This window comes from Oncorhynchus nerka, linkage group LG6, assembly GCF_034236695.1.
Source record: "Oncorhynchus nerka isolate Pitt River linkage group LG6, Oner_Uvic_2.0, whole genome shotgun sequence".
Lineage (NCBI taxonomy): Eukaryota > Metazoa > Chordata > Actinopteri > Salmoniformes > Salmonidae > Oncorhynchus > Oncorhynchus nerka.
In genome coordinates, this window is record NC_088401.1 from 10,426,376 (window position 1) to 10,446,045 (window position 19,670).

At 50.3% G+C, this 19,670-nt stretch overlaps 1 pseudogene; it reads left to right on the forward strand.

Annotated features, from left to right (window-relative positions):
- The first annotated feature begins 2,715 nt into the window (after nucleotides 1–2,715).
- On the forward strand, nucleotides 2,716–6,706 carry LOC115126709 (protein arginine N-methyltransferase 6-like; annotated as a pseudogene).
- The last annotated feature ends 12,964 nt before the right edge of the window (nucleotides 6,707–19,670 follow it).

Here is a 19,670-nt window from a genome sequence, read left to right on the forward strand (position 1 = left end):
ATTGTTAGCGAAAGGTTGTCTGGCTATCGTTCATTAAATTCCTTGACCTCAGATGATCTTTGAATAAATAGTTCCCTATCTGACTTTCTCATCAGGCCAGGTCAATAAGCCAGATGTCTGCTATCTGTCCAATTATCACCTGTCTGTTAAATGGCCATTACGCTGTGGTGTCCACACAGCCTGCTGGATGCCTGGTGTCCACACACAGACTGCTGGACGCCTGGTGTCCACACATAGCCTGCTGGACACCTAGTGTCCACACATAGCCTGCTGGATGCCTGGTGTCCACACATAGCCTGCTGGACGCCTGGTGTCCACACACAGCCTGCTGGACGCCTGCTGTCCACACATAGCCTGCTGGACGCCTGCTGTCCACACACAGCCTGCTGGACGCCTGGTGTCCACACATAGCCTGCTGGACGCCTGGTGTCCACACAGCCTGCTGGACGCCTGGTGTCCACACACAGCCTGCTGGACGCCTGGTGTCCACACAGCCTGCTGGACGCCTGGTGTCCACACACAGCCTGCTGGACGCCTGGTGTCCACACATAGCCTGCTGGACGCCTGGTGTCCACACATAGCCTGCTGGACACCTAGTGTCCACACATAGCCTGCTGGACGCCTGGTGTCCACACATAGCCTGCTGGACGCCTGGTGTCCACACACAGCCTGCTGGACGCCTGCTGTCCACACATAGCCTGCTGGACGCCTGCTGTCCACACACAGCCTGCTGGACGCCTGCTGTCCACACACAGCCTGCTGGACGCCTGGTGTCCACAAATAGACTGCTGGATGCCTAGTCTCCACACATAGCCTGCTGGACGCCTGCTGTCCACACACAGCCTGCTGGACGCCTGCTGTTCACACACAGCCTGCTGGACGCCTGGTGTCCACAAATAGACTGCTGGATGCCTAGTCTCCACACATAGCCTGCTGGACGCCTAGTGTCCACACATAGCCTGCTGTCCACACATAGCCTGCTGTCCACACACAGCCTGCTGGACGCCTAGTGTCCACACATAGCCTGCTGTCCACACACAGCCTGCTGGACGCCTAGTGTCCACACATAGCCTGGTGTCCACACATAGCCTGCTGGACGCATAGTGTCCACACACAGCCTGCTGGACGCCTGGTGTCCACACAGCCTGCTGGACGCCTGGTGTCCACACAGCCTGCTGGACGCCTGGTGTCCACACACAGCCTGCTGGACGCCTGGTGTCCACACATAGCCTGCTGGATGCCTGGTGTCCACACATAGCCTGCTGGACACCTAGTGTCCACACATAGCCTGCTGGACGCCTGCTGTCCACACATAGCCTGCTGGACGCCTGCTGTCCACACACAGCCTGCTGGACGCCTGCTGTCCACACACAGCCTGCTGGACGCCTGCTGTCCACACACAGCCTGCTGGACGCCTGGTATCCACAAATAGACTGCTGGATGCCTAGTCTCCACACATAGCCTGCTGGACGCCTGCTGTCCACACACAGCCTGCTGGACGCCTGCTGTTCACACACAGCCTGCTGGACGCCTGGTGTCCACAAATAGACTGCTGGATGCCTAGTCTCCACACATAGCCTGCTGGACGCCTAGTGTCCACACATAGCCTGCTGTCCACACATAGCCTGCTGTCCACACACAGCCTGCTGGACGCCTAGTGTCCACACATAGCCTGCTGTCCACACACAGCCTGCTGGACGCCTAGTGTCCACACATAGCCTGGTGTCCACACATAGCCTGCTGGACGCATAGTGTCCACACATAGCCTGCTGGACGCCTGCTGTCCACACATAGCCTGCTGGACGCCTGCTGTCCACACATAGCCTGCTGTCCACACATAGCCTGCTGTCCACACATAGCCTGCTGGACGCCTGCTGTCCACACATAGCCTGCTGGACGCCTGGTGTCCACACATAGCCTGCTGGACGCCTAGTGTCCACACACAGCCTGCTGGACGCCTGGTGTCCACACATAGCCTGCTGGACGCCTAGTGTCCACACATAGCCTGCTGGACGCCTGGTGTCCACACACAGCCTGCTGGACGCCTGGTGTCCACACACAGCCTGCTGGACGCCTGGTGTCCACACATAGCCTGCTGGACGCCTGGTGTCCACACACAGCCTGCTGGACGCCTAGTGTCCACACATAGCCTGCTGGACGCCTACACATAGTGTGGACCACACACAGCCTGCTGGACGCCTAGTGTCCACACATAGCCTGCTGGACGCCTGGTGTCCACACATAGCCTGCTGGACGCCTAGTGTCCACACATAGCCTGCTGGACGCCTGGTGTGCACACACAGCCTGCTGGACGCCTGGTGTCCACACACAGCCTGCTGGACGCCTGGTGTCCACACACAGCCTGCTGGACGCCTGGTGTCCACACATAGCCTGCTGGACGCCTGGTGTCCACACATGGAGGTCTACAATTTTTTTTCTGAGGTCTTGGCTGATTTCTTTTGATTTTCCCATGATGTCAAGCAAAGAGGCACTGAGTTTGAAGGTCTGCCTTGAAATACATCCACAGCTACACCTCCAATTGACTCAAATGTCAATTAGCCTATCAGAAGCTTCTAAAGCCAGGACGTAATTTTCTGGAATTTTCCAAGCTGTTAAAAGGCACAGTCATCTTAGTGTATGTAAACTTCTGACCCACTGGAATTGTGATACAGTGAATTATAAGAAATAATCTGTCTGTAAATAATTTTTGGAAAAATGACTTGTGTCATGCACAAAGTAGATGTCCTACCTGACTTGCTAAAACTACAGTTTGTTAACAAGAAATGTGTGGAGTGGTTGAAAAACGAGTTTTAATGACTCCAACCTAAGTGTATGTAAACTTCCAACTTCACCTGTATGTACCAATCCATCACCACACATGAAGATCCCTCTCAGGAAATAGACTTATTTTGGAATTGAATTGAAATTGCTGCTACGTAAATACAACGTCGGTAGACAACATGATGTGATCCATCTGGTAACCCTGGAGAACAGCCTGTACATGTCAATAATGCATGGAATACAATGTACAGTACAACGATGTTGCTTGAAACTGAAAAAATTACAAGATGTGAGATGTCTAATGACTTCTGTGAATAATCGTAGTTCCAATTGTAGTCTAGCTTATACTGAGGAGGAATTGTAGTCTAGTTACACATTATACTGAGGAGGAATTGTAGTCTAGTTACACATTATACTGAGGAGGAATTGTAGGTTAGAGGAGGAATTGTAGTCTAGTTACACATTATACTGAGGAGGAATTGTAGTCTAGTTACACATTATACTGAGGAGGAATTGTAGTCTAGTTACACATTATACTGAGGAGGAATTGTAGTCTAGTTACACATTATACGGCAGCGTAGCCTAGTGGTTAGAGCGTTGGACTAGTAACCGGAAGGTTGCAAGTTCAAATCCCCGAGCTGACAAGGTACAAATCTGTCGTTCTGACCCTGAACAGGCAGTTAACCCACTGTCCCTAGGCCGTCATTGAAAATAAGAATTTGTTCTTAACTGACTTGCCTAGTTAAAAAAAGGTTTAAAAAATAATTTAATACTGAGGAGGAATTACGATACAGTCAGCATCTCTCTGCCTGCCTCCTTGGTGTCTGTCATATTCACAGGTTGTTGTAAGTAATTTAGGATAATGGATTGTAGTTAGTAATTTAATCTAACTGGTTGTTTTTAGGTTTTTAATGGCTTGTATTTCGATATTGAATCTAATTGTAGTGTAATGTAACCCGATAGGTGGAAGGAGGGGAAGCAGGTCTTCAGGGAAAGGGGAATATTGAATTGATTCATGGGCTCTATATTGACATGCCAAGATACTGGCACACCACCTGGGGAGGGAGAACAGGGGTGGGAGGATGGGGGACGGGGGAGGGAGAGGAGGGAGGAAGGGGGTGGGGGAGGGAGAGGAGGGAGGATGGGGACGGGAGGGGAGGGAGGTGGATGGAGAATGGGGAGGGAGGATGAGGTAGAGGATAGGGAAGAATTGGGGAGGGAGGGGGGAGGGCGGATGAGAGGGTGAATGGGGAGGGAGGGGATGGGGGGGATAGGGGATAGGGGAGAGAAGGGAGGAAGGGGGATGGGGGAGGGAGAGGATGGGGGATGGAGAGGAGGGAGGATGGGGGATGGAGAGGAGGGGGATGGAGAGGAGGGAGGATGGGGACGGGAGGGGAGGTCTGGTGCAAGCCCGGTGACAGGTCTGGTGACAGGCTGGTGACAGGTCTGGTCGGGGACTACTGTATACAGACTGACATTAGTTAGGCTGCTCCTGGGGGACTATAGAGACCTCCAGGACCCCCAACAGCCCAACTCCAGTCCTCCAGTATCCCCAACAGCCCAACTCCAGTCCTCCAGGACCCCCAACAGCCCAACTCCAGTCCTCCAGGACCCCCAACAGCCCAACTCCAGTCCTCCAGTACCCCCAACAGCCCAACTCCAGTCCTCCAGTACCCCCCAAAAGCCCAACTCCAGTCCTCCAGTACCGCCAACAGCCCAACTCCAGTCCTTCAGTACCCCCCAACAGCCCAACTCCAGTCCTCCAGTACCCCCAACAGCCCAACTCCAGTCCTTCATTACCCCCCAACAGCCCAACTCCAGTCCTCCAGTATCCCCAACAGCCCAACTGGAGGACTGGAGTTGGGCTGTTGGGGGGTACTGAAGGACTGGAGTTGGGCTGTTAGGGGTCGTGGAGGACTGGAGTTGGGAACCACTCTACTATGCAAAATGAGTAGGCCTACATTTTGTGGCAAATGGTAAAATTTGTTGATTTACCATGGGCACAGAACCCCTCAAAAAATATACAATAATTGTTTCTAATGTTAATAATTTTGATAAACCAGGTCATGGTGAAGTTTCTTACATGATATGCTCACACTACACACGTCTCAAACGTTTCATCACACTGCCTTGTGTTTCCATTTGAAACAGGCCGTCTGGAATGCTGGAAAACTCAACAACCTGGCAGCTCCCTACTCTCCTTTTCATCTTAGTGAAATGGGATACAGCTCCTGATCATCCTCCACTAGAACTAGCCAAGGATCTTTGGAAGGAACTGAGAAAGTCACAGAGGATTCACTCAAAGAGGAGAACAGTGCCATAAACCTGTGTTCTGCCTGCCATAACTCTTGGGATGGACAGCTTAGAACTATTTGTGGGCATGCTGGGTAGCCTAAAATTGGTCTTCCCCACAGCAAAACATATCCTAATAGGGCACATGTAGGCCTAGGATGGCCACTGTATCCTGTTTTAGCAAAATGTGTACACTATTGCTTTTCAGTGATGATGATGATGATGGTTTTCTTGCTGCATTTGATGTGCAAGGTTGTCTTGGTGAACATTCGCTAGTCCCATTTTCAATATCATAACATGTTTCTCACTATTCTTTAAGATGATTTTTGATGTCCTGCTATTCATGTCATTGATTGATCAATAGGTGCATTAAACAATGCATTGCGACCGCCGTCGGTTTACTTGTGGGAAATGTAGTTCTACCGCAAGCAAATAGCTATCACATTGACACATTTGACTGCTTATAAAACTACAAAGACCACAATGCAACCCGTTTCCACTTTCAGAACATATAATGCACTGACATTCCATTTCCAATGTGATAACAAGAATTTGAGGGCAAGGAACATTCCACTTCACAAAGAAAAGGAAATTAGACAGAAATGTGCAGGATAACCTGTACTTTGACAGTTATTCTGATATTATCATTCAAGAAGATTTTTATTTTTTATTTTTACCTTTATTTAACTAGGCAAGTCAGTTAAGAAGATATTATTATTTTCAATGACGGCCTAATGACGGAACAGTGGGTTAACTGCCTGTTCAGGGGCAGAACGACAGATTTGTACCTTGTCAGCTCAGGGGTTTGAACTTGCAACCTTCTGGTTACTAGTCCAACGCTCTAACCACTAGGCTACCCTGCCGATTGCAGACACTGTCCGGATGAACACGTACAGGACAGGGGTACTGAGGAACGGCAGTTCATTCCAAAGTAAAGTAGTGTTGGATGTCGGGGAAGGAACTGGTGCTTCTTTGCCCAAGCCGGGAACAGGAAAGTTTACGAGGTGGAGGGTAGTTCAATCACTGGTCAATCTGTGAAAATGGTTAAAAATATACTAAGATGGAAGACAGAATCGAAGTGATTAAAGCCACTCTGGAAACAATCGATTTTCCCGAGCAGGTGGATGTGCTGAGTGCATGTGCTGCTCCATGAATCCATGCTGAATTATGCCACCCATGGAGGAAATGTACATTACACCCATCAATGACTTGGTGGTGGAGGGCCGGCTGAGTTTCTGGTCCACTATGAAGGACCCATATGGACATGTCATGCATGTCTGAATTCGCCAGGAAATGCATCATGAACAATGACATCACCGTGAACTTGGTGATGGTAGAGGATGTGTTCTCCCACCCCTCCAAGTTGGCCAGAGTTGTATCTGTACTCGTTTACCACGGAGCAGCTGAAATCAGTGAAGGGGGCATTCAAGTGCGAGTGTTTTGGTTCGTCTGCTGTGAACGCGATCAAGCGTGTGGTTCACAGTAACCTTTCCTGGTAGTGAGGAAAAGCCCCTGGTCCACATCTCCTTTCAAACTGGATCTCCACTGGAAGCACGTGGTGCTGTATCTGGATGAACCAGTCGATGTGAGGCAGGACACCACAGTGGTGGGCGGGGGAAACATGTCTCCCTGAGAGGACACTTCCAGACATATAACCAGCCACGTGGACTACACCTATAGGAGAACTCAGAAAACATTCCAAGACCTTCTCAATCCCAGATGGATATACAGGAGAAGCTCAACTGGTGTTAGCAGTGTCAGTATCAGGCTTACATTAGAGCACTGGCTTAGAGCACTGGCTTAGAGCACTGGCTTAGAACACTGGCTTAGTGTACTGGTTTAGAGCACTGGCTTAGCGCACTGGCTTAGCGTACTGGCTTAGAGCACTGGCTTAGAGCACTGGCTTAGATCACTGGCTTAGAGCACTGGTTTAGAGCACTGGCTTAGAGCACTGGTTTAGTGCACTGGCTTAGAGCACTGGTTTAGTGTACTGGCTTAGAGCACTGGCTTAGTGTACTGGTTTAGAGCACTGGCTTAGCGCACTGGCTTAGAGCACTGGCTTAGAGCACTGGCTTAGAGCACTGGCTTAGAGCACTGGCTTAGAGCACTGGTTTAGTGCACTGGCTTAGAGCACTGGCTTAGTGTACTGGTTTAGAGTACTGGCTTAGCGCACTGGTTTAGAGCACTGGCTTAGAGCACTGGCTTAGAGCACTGGCTTAGAGCACTGGCTTAGTGTACTGGTTTAGAGTACTGGCTTAGAGCACTGGCTTAGAGCACTGGCTTAGAGCACTGGTTTAGTGTACTGGCTTAGAGCACTGGTTTAGTGTAATGGCTTAGAGCACTGGCTTAGTGTACTGGTTTAGAGTACTGGCTTAGAGCACTGGTTTAGCACACTGGCTTAGAGCACTGGCTTAGAGCACTGGTTTAGAGCACTGGTTTAGCACACTGGCTTAGAGCACTGGCTTAGAGCACTGGCTTAGTGTACTGGTTTAGAGTACTGGCTTAGAGCACTGGTTTAGCACACTGGCTTAGAGCACTGGCTTAGAGCACTGGCTTAGAGCACTGGTTTAGCACACTGGCTTAGAGCACTGGCTTAGAGCACTGGCTTAGAGCACTGGCTTAGAGCACTGGCTTAGAGTACTGGCTTAGAGCACTGGTTTAGCACACTGGCTTAGAGCACTGGCTTAGAGCACTGGCTTAGAGCACTGGTTTAGCACACTGGCTTAGAGCACTGGCTTAGAGCACTGGTTTAGAGTACTGGCTTAGAGCACTGGTTTAGAGTACTGGCTTAGAGTACTGGCTTAGAACACTGGCTTAGAGCACAGGTTTAGAGTACTGGCTTAGAGCACTGGTTTAGAGTACTGGCTTAGAGCACTGGTTTAGAGCACTGGCTTAGTGCACTGGCTTAGAGCACTGGTTTAGAGTACTGGCTTAGAGCACTGGTTTAGAGTACTGGTTTAGAGTACTGGTTTAGCAGCAAAAAGGGCAGAGGGACACTTGGTCATTAATTGTAGGCCTATGTTGTAAAGAAGGAAGGATGGAAACTATTGTTACTATAACGGCCGTTGGTGGAAGAAGGTGAGGACCAAAGCGCAGCACGCGTTCGTCATTTACTAAATAGAACTGAACACTAAATACAAAGTAACAAAAAGAACAACCGAAACAGCTCCGTCAGGTACAAAACAGAAAGCAACTACCCACAAAACCCATGTGGCAAGAGCTACCTAAGTATGGTTCTCAATCAGAGACAACCATAGACAGCTGTCCCTGATTGAGAACCATACCCGGGCAAAAACAAAGAAATACAAAAACATAGAAAAAGGAACAGAATACCCACCCTATTCACACCCTGGCCTAACCAAAATAGAGAATAAAAGCCTCTCTATGGCCAGGGCGTGACAGTTACGGAATTTGCTGATGTCCTTGAACTTGTGGAGAGCCTAAGTGTTGTTATAATTGATCTGAATTGATTACCTAAGTGGATGGAATTAAATGAATCAATTCAACCAAGAAGTTCTCTTAATTGAAATGGTTTGCTTTTTCTCATGTTTATATGAACTATTTGTTTTATTGCAATTTTAAATGTCTTAGAAAACATGTTTGTTTATATATATATACTTTATATATATACTGTATATATATATACTACATGAACAAAAGTATGTGGACACCTGCTTGTCGAACATCTCATTCCAAAATCGTGAGTATTAATGTGGAGTCCCCCCACAATGTTCTGGGAAGGCTTTCCAGTAGATGTTGGAACAATGCTATGTGGAATTGCTTCCATTCAGCCAAAAGAGCATTAGTGAGGGTCGGGCAATGATGTTGGGCGATTAGGGCTGGCTCACAGTCGGCGTTCAAATTCATCTCAAAGGTGTTCGATGGGGTAGAGGTCAGGGCACTGTGCAGATCAGTCAAGTTCTTCCACACCGATCTCGACAAACCATTTCTGTATGGACCTCTTTGTGATCGGGAGCATTGCCATACTGAAACAGAAAATGGCCTTTCTCAAACTGTTGCCACAAACTTGGAGGCATAGAATCGTCTAGAATGTAGCACTAAGATTTCCCTTCATTGGAACTAAAGGGCCTAGCCCAAACCATAAAAAAACAAGCCCTAGACCATCATTCGTTCTCCATTATTCTTTACAGTTGGCAATGTGCATTCGGGCAGGAAGCGTTCGCCTGTCATCCACCAAACCTAGATTTGTCTGTCGGACTGCCAAATGCACAGTATTCTTCACTCCAGAGAACGTGTTTCCGCTGCTCCAGAGTCCAATGGTGGCGAGCTTTACACCACTGCAGCAGATAATTGATATTGCACATGCTGATCTTAGGCTTGTGTGCAGCTGCTTAGCCATGAAAACCTATAAGCTCTCAACGAACAGTTATTGTGCTGAAGTTGCTTCCAGAGGCAGTTTGGAACTCGGTAGTGAGTGTTGCAACCGAGGACAGACGATGTTTGAGCTCTACACCCTTCAGTACTCAGCAGTCCCGTTCTGTGAGCTTGTGTTGCCTATCACTTTATGGCTCAGCAGTTGTTGCTCCTAGACGTTTCCACTTAAGAAATTCCACAAATTATTTTTAACAAGGCACACCTGTTAATTGAAATGCATTCCAGGTGCCTACCTCCTGAAGATGGTTGAGAGAATGCCAAAAGTGTGCAAAGTTGACATCAAGGCAAAGGGTGGCTACTTTGAAGGATCTCAAATATAAAATATATTTAGATTTGTTTAATACTTTTTTGGTTACTACATGATTCCATATGTGTTATTTCATAGCTTTGATGTCTTCATTATTATTCTAAAATGTGTACAAATAAAGTAAAAATAAAGAATAACCCTTAAATGAGAAGGTGTGTCCAAACATTTGACTGGTACTGTATATTTGCAGGATTCCCATCTCACTGGGACATATACTTAAACCCATTGAACTGAATCTGATATCATATTTGACCTAATTGTCATTCTAATGGTTATGCTATAGATGAATCCAATAGTGGACTGAACTCCAATTTGAAACTCCCTGATGTATGCTATTATATTACCCAAACAAGACTGCTATACTGTTATATTACCCAAACAAGATGGACGTATGCTATTATATTACGCAAAAAAAGACTGCTATGCTATTATATTACCCAAACAAGACAGATGTATGCTATTATATTACCCAAACAAGACAGATGTATGCTATTATATTACCCAAACAAGACAGATGTATGCTATTATATTAACCAAACAAGACTGCTATGCTTTTGTATTACGCAAGACAGATGTATACTATTATATTACAAAAACAAAAAACAAGACCGCTATGCTATTATATTACCCAAACAAGACCGCTATGCTATTATATTACCCAAACAAGACTGATATCCTATTATATTACCCAAACAAGACTGCTATCCTATTATATTACCCAAACAAGACTGCTATCCTATTATATTACCCAAACAAGACTGCTATCCTATTATATTACCCAAACAAGACTGATATCCTATTATATTACCCAAACAAGACTGATATCTTATTATATTACCCAAACAAGACTGATATCCTATTATATTACCCAAACAAGACTGCTATCCTATTATATTACCCAAACAAGACTGATATCCTATTATATTACCCAAACAAGACTGATATCTTATTATATTACCCAAACAAGACTGCTATCCTATTATATTACCCAAACAAGACTGCTATCCTATTATATTACCCAAACAAGACTGATATCCTATTATATTACCCAAACAAGACTGCTATGGAGGTCAGGTGAGGACATATGTCCAGCTTTCTCTGATATTTCAGCTTTCATTCCACAGCATGAGAGTCTAGCCAATTAGCTTACAGTAAGGTATTTCTGTTTTCATTCCACAGCATGAGAGTCTAGCCAATTAGCTTATAGTAAGGTATTTCTGTTTTCATTCCACAGCATGAGAGTCTAGCCAATTAGCTTATAGTAAGGTATTTCTGTTTTCATTCCACAGCATGAGAGTCTAGCCAATTAGCTTACAGTAAGGCATTTCTGTTTTCATTCCACAGAATGAGAGTCTAGCCAATTAGCTTATAGTAAGGTATTTCTGTTTTCATTCCACAGAATGAGAGTCTAGCCAATTAGCTTATAGTAAGGTATTTCTGTTTTCATTCCACAGAATGAGAGTCTAGCCAATTAGCTTACAGTAAGGCATTTCTGTTTTCATTCCACAGAATGAGAGTCTAGCCAATTAGCTTATAGTAAGGTATTTCTGTTTTCATTCCACAGAATGAGAGTCTAGCCAATTAGCTTACAGTAAGGTGATCATGTGATGAAATATAAATTGCAGCATGTAAAAGTGTTGGTCTCATGTTTCATGAGCTGAAATAAAAGATGCCAGGGAATTCAATTGTCATTTCTCTACCATAAGCAGCCTCCAATGTCGTCGTTTCAGACAATTTGGCAGAACGTCCAACCGGCCTCAATACCGCAGACCACGTGTAACCACGCCTACCCAGGACCTCCCACATCCGGTGTCTTTACCAGCGAGATGGTCTGAGACCAGCCACCAGGACAACTGATGAAACTGAGGAGTATTTCTGTCTGTAATAAAGCCATTTTGTGGGGGGAAACTAATTCTGATTCGCTGCGTCTGCACTCCTGCCCAATCATTTGAAATCAGTAGATTAAGGCCTAATTAATTCATTCCAATTGACTGATTTTCTTATATGAACTGTAACTCAATAATATCTTTGAAGTTGTTGCATGTTGCGTTTATATTGTTGTTCAGTATATATGGATAAGGGCATGGGAAACGTGTATATATGGATAAGGGCATGGGAAACGTGTATATATGGATAAGGGCATGGGAAACGTGTATATATGGATAAGGGCATGGGAAACGTGTATATATGGATAAGGGCATGGGAAACGTGTATATATGGAAATGGGAAACGTGTATATATGGATAAGGGCATGGGATATGGATAAGGGCATGGAAACGTATATATGGATAAGGGCATGGGAAACGTGTATATATGGATAAGGGCATGGGAAACGTGTATATATGGATAAGGGCATGGGAAACGTGTATATATGGATAAGGGCATGGGAAACGTGTATATATGGATAAGGGCATGGGAAACGTGTATATATGGATAAGGGCATGGGAAACGTGTATATATGGATAAGGGCATGGGAAACGTGTATATATGGATAAGGGCATGGGAAACGTGTATATATGGATAAGGGCATGGGAAATATATGGATAAGGGCATGTGTATATATGGATAAGGGCATGGGAAACGTGTATATATGGATAAGGGCATGGGAAACGTGTATATATGGATAAGGGCATGGGAAACGTGTATATATGGATAAGGGCATGGGAAACGTGTATATATGGATAAGGGCATGGGAAACGTGTATATATGGATAAGGGCATGGGAAACGTGTATATATGGATAAGGGCATGGCATATGGATAAGGGCAAAAACGTGTATATATGGATAAGGGCATGGGAAACGTGTATATATGGATAAGGGCATGGGAAACGTGTATATATGGATAAGGGCATGGGAAACGTGTTTATGTCTTCATGATTCTGCAGTGTGGGACAGGAGGTGGGAGAGGAGGTGAGACAGGAGGTGGGAGAGGAGGTGAGACAGGAAGTGGAGAGGAGGTGAGACAGGAGTTAGGAGAGGAGGTGGGACAGGAGTTAGGAGAGGAGGTGAGACAGGAGGTGGGAGAGGAGGTGAGACAGGAGTTAGGAGGAGGTGGTGAGAGGAGGTGAGACAGGAGGTGGGAGAGGAGGTGAGACAGGAGGTGGGAGAGGAGGTGAGACAGGAGGTGGGAGGTGGGGGGTGGACAGGAGGTGGGAGGGAGACAGGAGTGAGACAGGAGGTGGGAGAGGAGGTGAGACAGGAGTTAGGAGGAGGTGGGAGGTGAGACAGGAGGGAGAGGAGGTGGGAGAGGGGGGTGAGACAGGAGGTGGGAGAGGAGGTGAGACAGGAGTTAGGAGAGGAGGTGAGACAGGAGGTGCGAGAGGAGGTGAGACAGGAGGGAGGAGAGGAGGTGGGAGACAGGAGGTGGGAGAGGAGGTGAGGGAGAGGAGGTGAGACAGGAGGTGGGAGAGGGGTGAGACAGGAGGTGGGAGTTAGGAGAGGAGGTGAGACAGGAGTTGGAGAGGAGGTGGGACAGGAGGGAGAGGAGGTGGGAGGTGGGAGGGGTGAGACAGGAGGGAGAGGAGGTGGGACAGGAGGAGGGAGGTGAGACAGGAGGTGGGAGAGGGGTGAGACAGGAGTTAGGAGAGGGGTGAGACAGGAGGTGGGAGAGGAGGTGAGACAGGAGTTAGGAGAGGAGGTGAGACAGGAGGTGGGAGAGGAGGTGGGAGGTGGGAGGGGTGAGACAGAGACAGGAGGTGGGAGAGGAGGTGAGACAGGAGGTGGGAGAGGTGACAGGAGAGGAGGTGAGACAGGAGTTGAGGAGGTGGGAGACAGGAGGTGGAGAGGAGGTGAGACAGGAGTTAGGAGAGACAGGAGGTGGGAGAGGAGGTGAGACAGGAGGTGAGACAGGAGGTGGAGAGGAGGTGGAGGAGGTGGGAGGAGGTGGACAGGAGTTAGGAGGGAGGTGAGACAGGAGGGAGAGGAGGTGGGAGAGGAGGTGAGACAGGAGTTAGGAGAGGAGGTGAGACAGGAGGTGGGAGAGGAGGTGAGACAGGAGTTAGGAGAGGAGGTGAGACAGGAGGTGGGAGAGGGGTGAGACAGGAGTGGACAGGAGGTGGGAGAGGAGGTGAGACAGGAGGGGAGGGAGGTGGGACAGGAGGTGGGAGAGGAGGTGAGACAGGAGTTAGGAGAGGAGGTGAGACAGGAGGTGGGAGAGGAGGTGAGACAGGAGGTGGGAGAGGGGTGAGACAGGAGGTGGGAGAGGAGGTGAGACAGGAGTTAGGAGAGGAGGTGAGACAGGAGGTGGGAGAGGAGGTGAGACAGGAGGGGGAGAGGAGGTGAGACAGGAGGTGGAGAGGAGGTGAGACAGGAGTTAGGAGAGGAGGTGGGACAGGAGTTAGGAGAGGAGGTGAGACAGGAGGTGGGAGAGGAGGTGAGACAGGAGATAGGAGAGGAGGTGAGACAGGAGGTGGGAGAGGGGGTGGACAGGAGGTGGGAGAGGAGGTGAGACAGGAGGTGGGAGAGGAGGTGAGACAGGAGGTGGGAGAGGGGGTGAGACAGGAGGTGGGAGGAGGTGAGACAGGAGTGGGAGAGGAGGTGAGACAGGAGGTGGGAGAGGGGGTGAGACAGGAGTTAGGAGAGGAGGTGGGAGAGGAGGTGAGACAGGAGGTGGGTGAGGAGGTGAGACAGGAGTTAGGCGAGGAGGTGAGACAGGAGTTAGGAGAGGAGGTGGGAGAGGAGGTGGGAGAGGAGGTGAGACAGGAGTTAGGAGAGGAGGTGAGACAGGAGGTTAGGAGGAGGTTGAGACAGGAGTTAGGTGAGACAGGAGGTGGGAGAGGAGGTGAGACAGGAGTTGAGACAGGAGAGGAGGTGAGACAGGAGTTAGGAGAGGAGGTGGGAGAGAGGAGACAGGAGGTGAGACAGGAGTTAGGAGAGGAGGTGGGACAGGAGAGGAGGTGAGACAGGAGGTGGGAGAGGAGACAGGAGGTGAGACAGGAGTTAGGAGAGGAGGTGAGACAGGAGTTAGGAGAGGAGTTGAGACAGGAGTTAGGAGAGGAGGTGGGAGAGGAGGTGAGACAGGAGTTAGGAGAGGAGGTGAGACAGGAGTTAGGAGAGGAGGTGGGAGAGGAGGTGAGACAGGAGGTGGGAGAGGAGGTGTTAGAGACAGGAGGTGGGAGAGGAGGTGAGACAGGAGGTGGGAGAGGAGGTGAGACAGGAGTTAGGAGAGGGGGTGAGACAGGAGTTAGGAGAGGGGAGGTGGGACAGGAGGTGGGAGAGGAGGTGAGACAGGAGGTGGGAGGAGGTGAGACAGGAGTTAGGAGAGGGGGTGAGACAGAGGTGGGAGAGGAGGTGAGACAGGAGTTAGGAGAGGAGGTGAGACAGGAGGTGGGAGAGGAGGTGAGACAGGAGTTAGGAGAGGGGTGAGACAGGAGGTGGGAGAGGAGGTGAGACAGGAGGTGGGAGAGGGGTGAGACAGGAGGTGAGAGGTGAGACAGGAGTTAGGAGAGGAGGTGAGACAGGAGGTGGGACAGGAGGTGGGAGAGGAGGTGAGACAGGAGTTAGGAGGTGGGAGGGGGTGAGACAGGAGTTAGGAGAGGGGTGAGACAGGAGTTGGGAGAGGAGGTGAGACAGGAGTTAGGAGAGGGGGTGAGACAGGAGTTAGGAGAGGAGGTGAGACAGGAGTTAGGAGAGGAGGTGAGACAGGAGGTGGGAGAGGAGGTGAGACAGGAGGTGGGAGAGGGGGTGAGACAGGAGTTAGGAGAGGGGGTGAGACAGGAGTTAGGAGAGGGGGTGAGACAGGAGGTGGGAGAGGAGGTGAGACAGGAGTTAGGAGAGGGGGTGAGACAGGAGTTAGGAGAGGGGGTGAGACAGGAGTTAGTGAGACAGAGAGGGAGGTGAGACAGGAGTTAGGAGAGGGGTGAGACAGGAGGTAGGAGAGGGGGTGAGACAGGAGTTGAGACAGGAGAGGGGGTGAGACAGGAGTTAGGAGAGGGGACAGGAGGTGAGACAGGAGTTAGGAGAGGGGTGAGACAGGAGTTAGGAGAGGGGTGAGACAGGAGTTAGGAGAGACAGGAGGTGGGAGAGGAGGTGAGACAGGAGTTAGGAGAGGGGGTGAGACAGGAGCTGCATGGCATATAGGATGTTATTCAGTAGTCTTTCTTGACTCTCATTGTTCAATCTGACTTCACAGCAACATTTTGGCTCAAATTTGCCCTGCTGCCACATTTTGGTTCAAATTCACTTAGTTGCCACTGTGCCATAGGTGTCTCCTACCCTGCCCGTTCTCCGCCCAGTAGACAGACTAAATGCAGATGCGCAGATATTGGAAATGTCAAGTGCAGTATTAGCTTCCAGCCGCTCCTGAACTCTGTATCAAACCCTGGCATACACAGCCAGTCTCTGCCCAATACTAAACCAATTGTAAACCATCCTTGGCAGAGAAACTTTAAATGGGTTTATTTGTCTTGTATTGCACTACGATGGAGAGTAAGATCAATAGAGAATGTTTTTAATCTAACTCATTCTGGAGGCATTATGTGTGAGAAGAAAATCCATTATGTTAGAGCTCCTGGGTAGGCAACAACTATTCTGTCCAAAGCTTCAAAGTCCCGTATATCTCTTACAATGTCTTCCCAGTCTGAGAAACACTAGCATTCGTCTGACAGCAGGCGATGAGGAAAACAGCTGTTATGGGACAACAAATGTCATCAAATAAATTACCAAAATCCAAATACGCATCTGACATTCTGTTATATTCAGCATTATAACTTCACAGACGGATGAAGGAGCCCCCGAGGAGGAAGGAGCCCCCTAGGAGGAAGGAGCCCCCGAGGAGGAAGGAGCCCGCTAGGAGGAAGGAGCCCCCGAGGAGGAAGGAGCCCCCGAGGAGGAAGGAGCCCCCGAGGAGGAAGGAGGGCGCTAGGAGGAAGGAGCCCCCGAGGAGGAAGGAGCCCCCTAGGAGGAAGGAGCCCCCGAGGAGGAAGGAGCCCCGAGGAGGAAGGAGCCCCGAGGAGGAAGGAGCCCGCTAGGAGGAAGGAGCCCGCTAGGAGGAAGGAGCCCCCGAGGAGGAGGAGCCCCGAGGAGGAAGGAGCCCGCTAGGAGGAAGGAGCCCCCGAGGAGGAAGGAGCCCCCGAGGAGGAAGGAGGGCGCTAGGAGGAAGGAGCCCCCGAGGAGGAAGGAGCCCCCTAGGAGGAAGGAGCCCCCGAGGAGGAAGGAGCACCTGAGGAGGAAGGAGCCCCCGAGGAGGAAGGAGGGCGCTAGGAGGAAGAAGGGAACTAAGAGGAAGGAGGGTGTTAGGAAGCAGGAGCCCCCGAGGAGGAAGGAGGGCTCTAGGAGGAAGAAGGGAACTAAGAGGAAGGAAGGTGTTAGGAAGCAAGAGGGCACTAGGAGGAAAGAGGGTGCTAGGAAGCAGGAGGGCACTAGGAAGCAGGAGGGCACTAGGAAGCAGGAGGGCACTAGGAGGAAGGAGGGCACTAGGAGGAAGGAGGGCACTAGGAGGAAGGAGGGCACTAGGAGGAAGGAGGGTGCTAGGAGTAAGGAGGGTGCTAGGAGGAAGGAGGGCACTAGGAGGAAGGAGGGCACTAGGAGGAAGGAGGGCACTAGGAGGAAGGAGGGCACTAGGAAGCAGGAGGGCACTAGGAGTAAGGAGGGCACTAGGAGTAAGGAGGGCACTAGGAGGAAGGAGGGTGCTAGGAGGAAGGAGGGTGCTAGGAGTAAGGAGGGCACTAGGAGGAAGGAGGGCACTAGGAGGAAGGAGGGCACTAGGAGGAAGGAGGGTGCTAGGAGTAAGGAGGGCACTAGGAGTAAGGAGGGTGCTAGGAGTAAGGAGGGCACTAGGAGGAAGGAGGGCACTAGGAGTAAGGAGGGCACTAGGAGTAAGGAGGGCACTAGGAGGAAGGAGGGTGCTAGGAGTAAGGAGGGCACTAGGAGTAAGGAGCGCGCTAGGAGTAAGGAGGGCACTAGGAGGAAGGAGGGTGCTAGGTGGAAGGAGGGTGCTAGGAGTAAGGAGGGCACTAGGAGGAAGGAGGGTGCTAGGAGTAAGGAGGGCACTAGGAGGAAGGAGGGCACTAGGAGGAAGGAGGGCGCTAGGAGGAAGGAGGGTGCTAGGAGTAAGGAGGGCACTAGGAGTAAGGAGGGTGCTAGGAGTAAGGAGGGCACTAGGAGTAAGGAGGGCACTAGGAGTAAGGAGGGCACTAGGAGGAAGGAGGGTGCTAGGAGTAAGGAGGGCACTAGGAGGAAGGAGGGTGCTAGGAGTAAGGAGGGCACTAGGAGGAAGGAGGGTGCTAGGAGTAAGGAGGGCACTAGGAGGAAGGATGGTGCTAGGAGTAAGCAGGGTGCTAGGAGGAAGGAGGGTGCTAGGAGTAAGGAGGGCACTAGGAGGAAGGAGGGCACTAGGAGGAAGGAGGGTGCTAGGAGTAAGGAGGGCGCTAGGAGTAAGGAGGGTGCTAGGAGTAAGGAGGGCACTAGGAGTAAGGAAGGTGCTAGGAGGAAGGAGGGCCCTAGGAGGAAGGAGGGTGCTAGGAGTAAGGAGGGTGCTAGGAGGAAGGAGGGTGCTAGGAGGAAGGAGGGTGCTAGGAGGAAGGAGGGCGCTAGGAGTAAGGAGGGCACTAGGAGGAAGGAGGGTGCTAGGAGAAAGGAGGGCACTAGGAGGAAAGATGGTGCTAGGAGTAAGGAGGGTGCTAGGAGGAAGGAGGGTGCTAGGAGTAAGGAGGGCACTAGGAGTAAGGAGGGTGCTAGGAGTAAGGAGGGTGCTAGGAGTAAGGAGGGTGCTAGGAGGAAGGAGGGTGCTAGGAGGAAGGAGGGTGCTAGGAGGAAGGAGGGTGCTAGGAGGAAGGAGAGTGCTAGGAGGAAGCAGGGTGCTAGGAGTAAGGAGGGTGCTAGGAGGAAGGAGGGTGCTAGGAGGAAGGAGGGCGCTAGGAGGAAGGAGGGTGCTAGGAGTAAGGAGGGCACTAGGAGGAAGGAGGGCACTAGGAGCAAGGAGGGCACTAGGAGGAAGGAGCGCACTAGGAGGAAGGAGGGCACTAGGAGGAAGGAGGGTGCTAGGAGTAAGGGCACTAGGAGTAAGGAGGGCACTAGGAGGAAGGAGGGTGCTAGGAGTAAGGAGGGCACTAGGAGTAAGGAGGGCACTAGGAGTAAGGAGGGCACTAGGAGGAAGGAGGGTGCTAGGAGTAAGGAGGGCACTAGGAGGAAGGAGGATGCTAGGAGTAAGGAGGGCACTAGGAGTAAGGAGGGCACTAGGAGGAAGGAGGGCACTAGGAGTAAGGAGGGCACTAGGAGTAAGGAGGGCACTAGGAGGAAGGAGGGTGCTAGGAGTAAGGAGGGCACTAGGAGTAAGGAGGGCACTAGGAGGAAGGAGGGCACTAGGAGTAAGGAGGGCACTAGGAGTAAGGAGGGCACTAGGAGGAAGGAGGGCACTAGGAGGAAGGAGGGCACTAGGAGGAAGTAGGGTGCTAGGAGTAAGGAGGGCACTAGGAGTAAGGAGGGCACTAGGAGGAGGGCACTAGGAGTAAGGAGGGCACTAGGAGTAGGAGGAAGGAGGGCACTAGGAGTAAGGAGGGCACTAGGAGTAAGGAGGGCACTAGGAGGAAGGAGGGCACTAGGAGGAAGGAGGGCACTAGGAGTAAGGAGGGCACTAGGAGTAAGGAGGGCACTAGGAGGAAGGAGGGTGCTAGGAGTAAGGAGGGTGCTAGGAAAGTGTGAAATAGCTGAGTAAGAGTAGAAGAAGAAGCCTCAAACTGTAAGACATACTGTAGGACATACTGCAGGACATACTGCAGGACATACTGCAGGATATACTGCAGGAAATACTGCAGGACATACTGTAGGACATACTGTAGGACATACTGCAGGAAATACTGCAGGACATACTGTAGGACATGCTAGCAGGAATAGGGTGCTAGGAGGAATACTGCTAGGAGGACATAGGGTGCTAGGAGTAGGACAGACTACTGCAGGA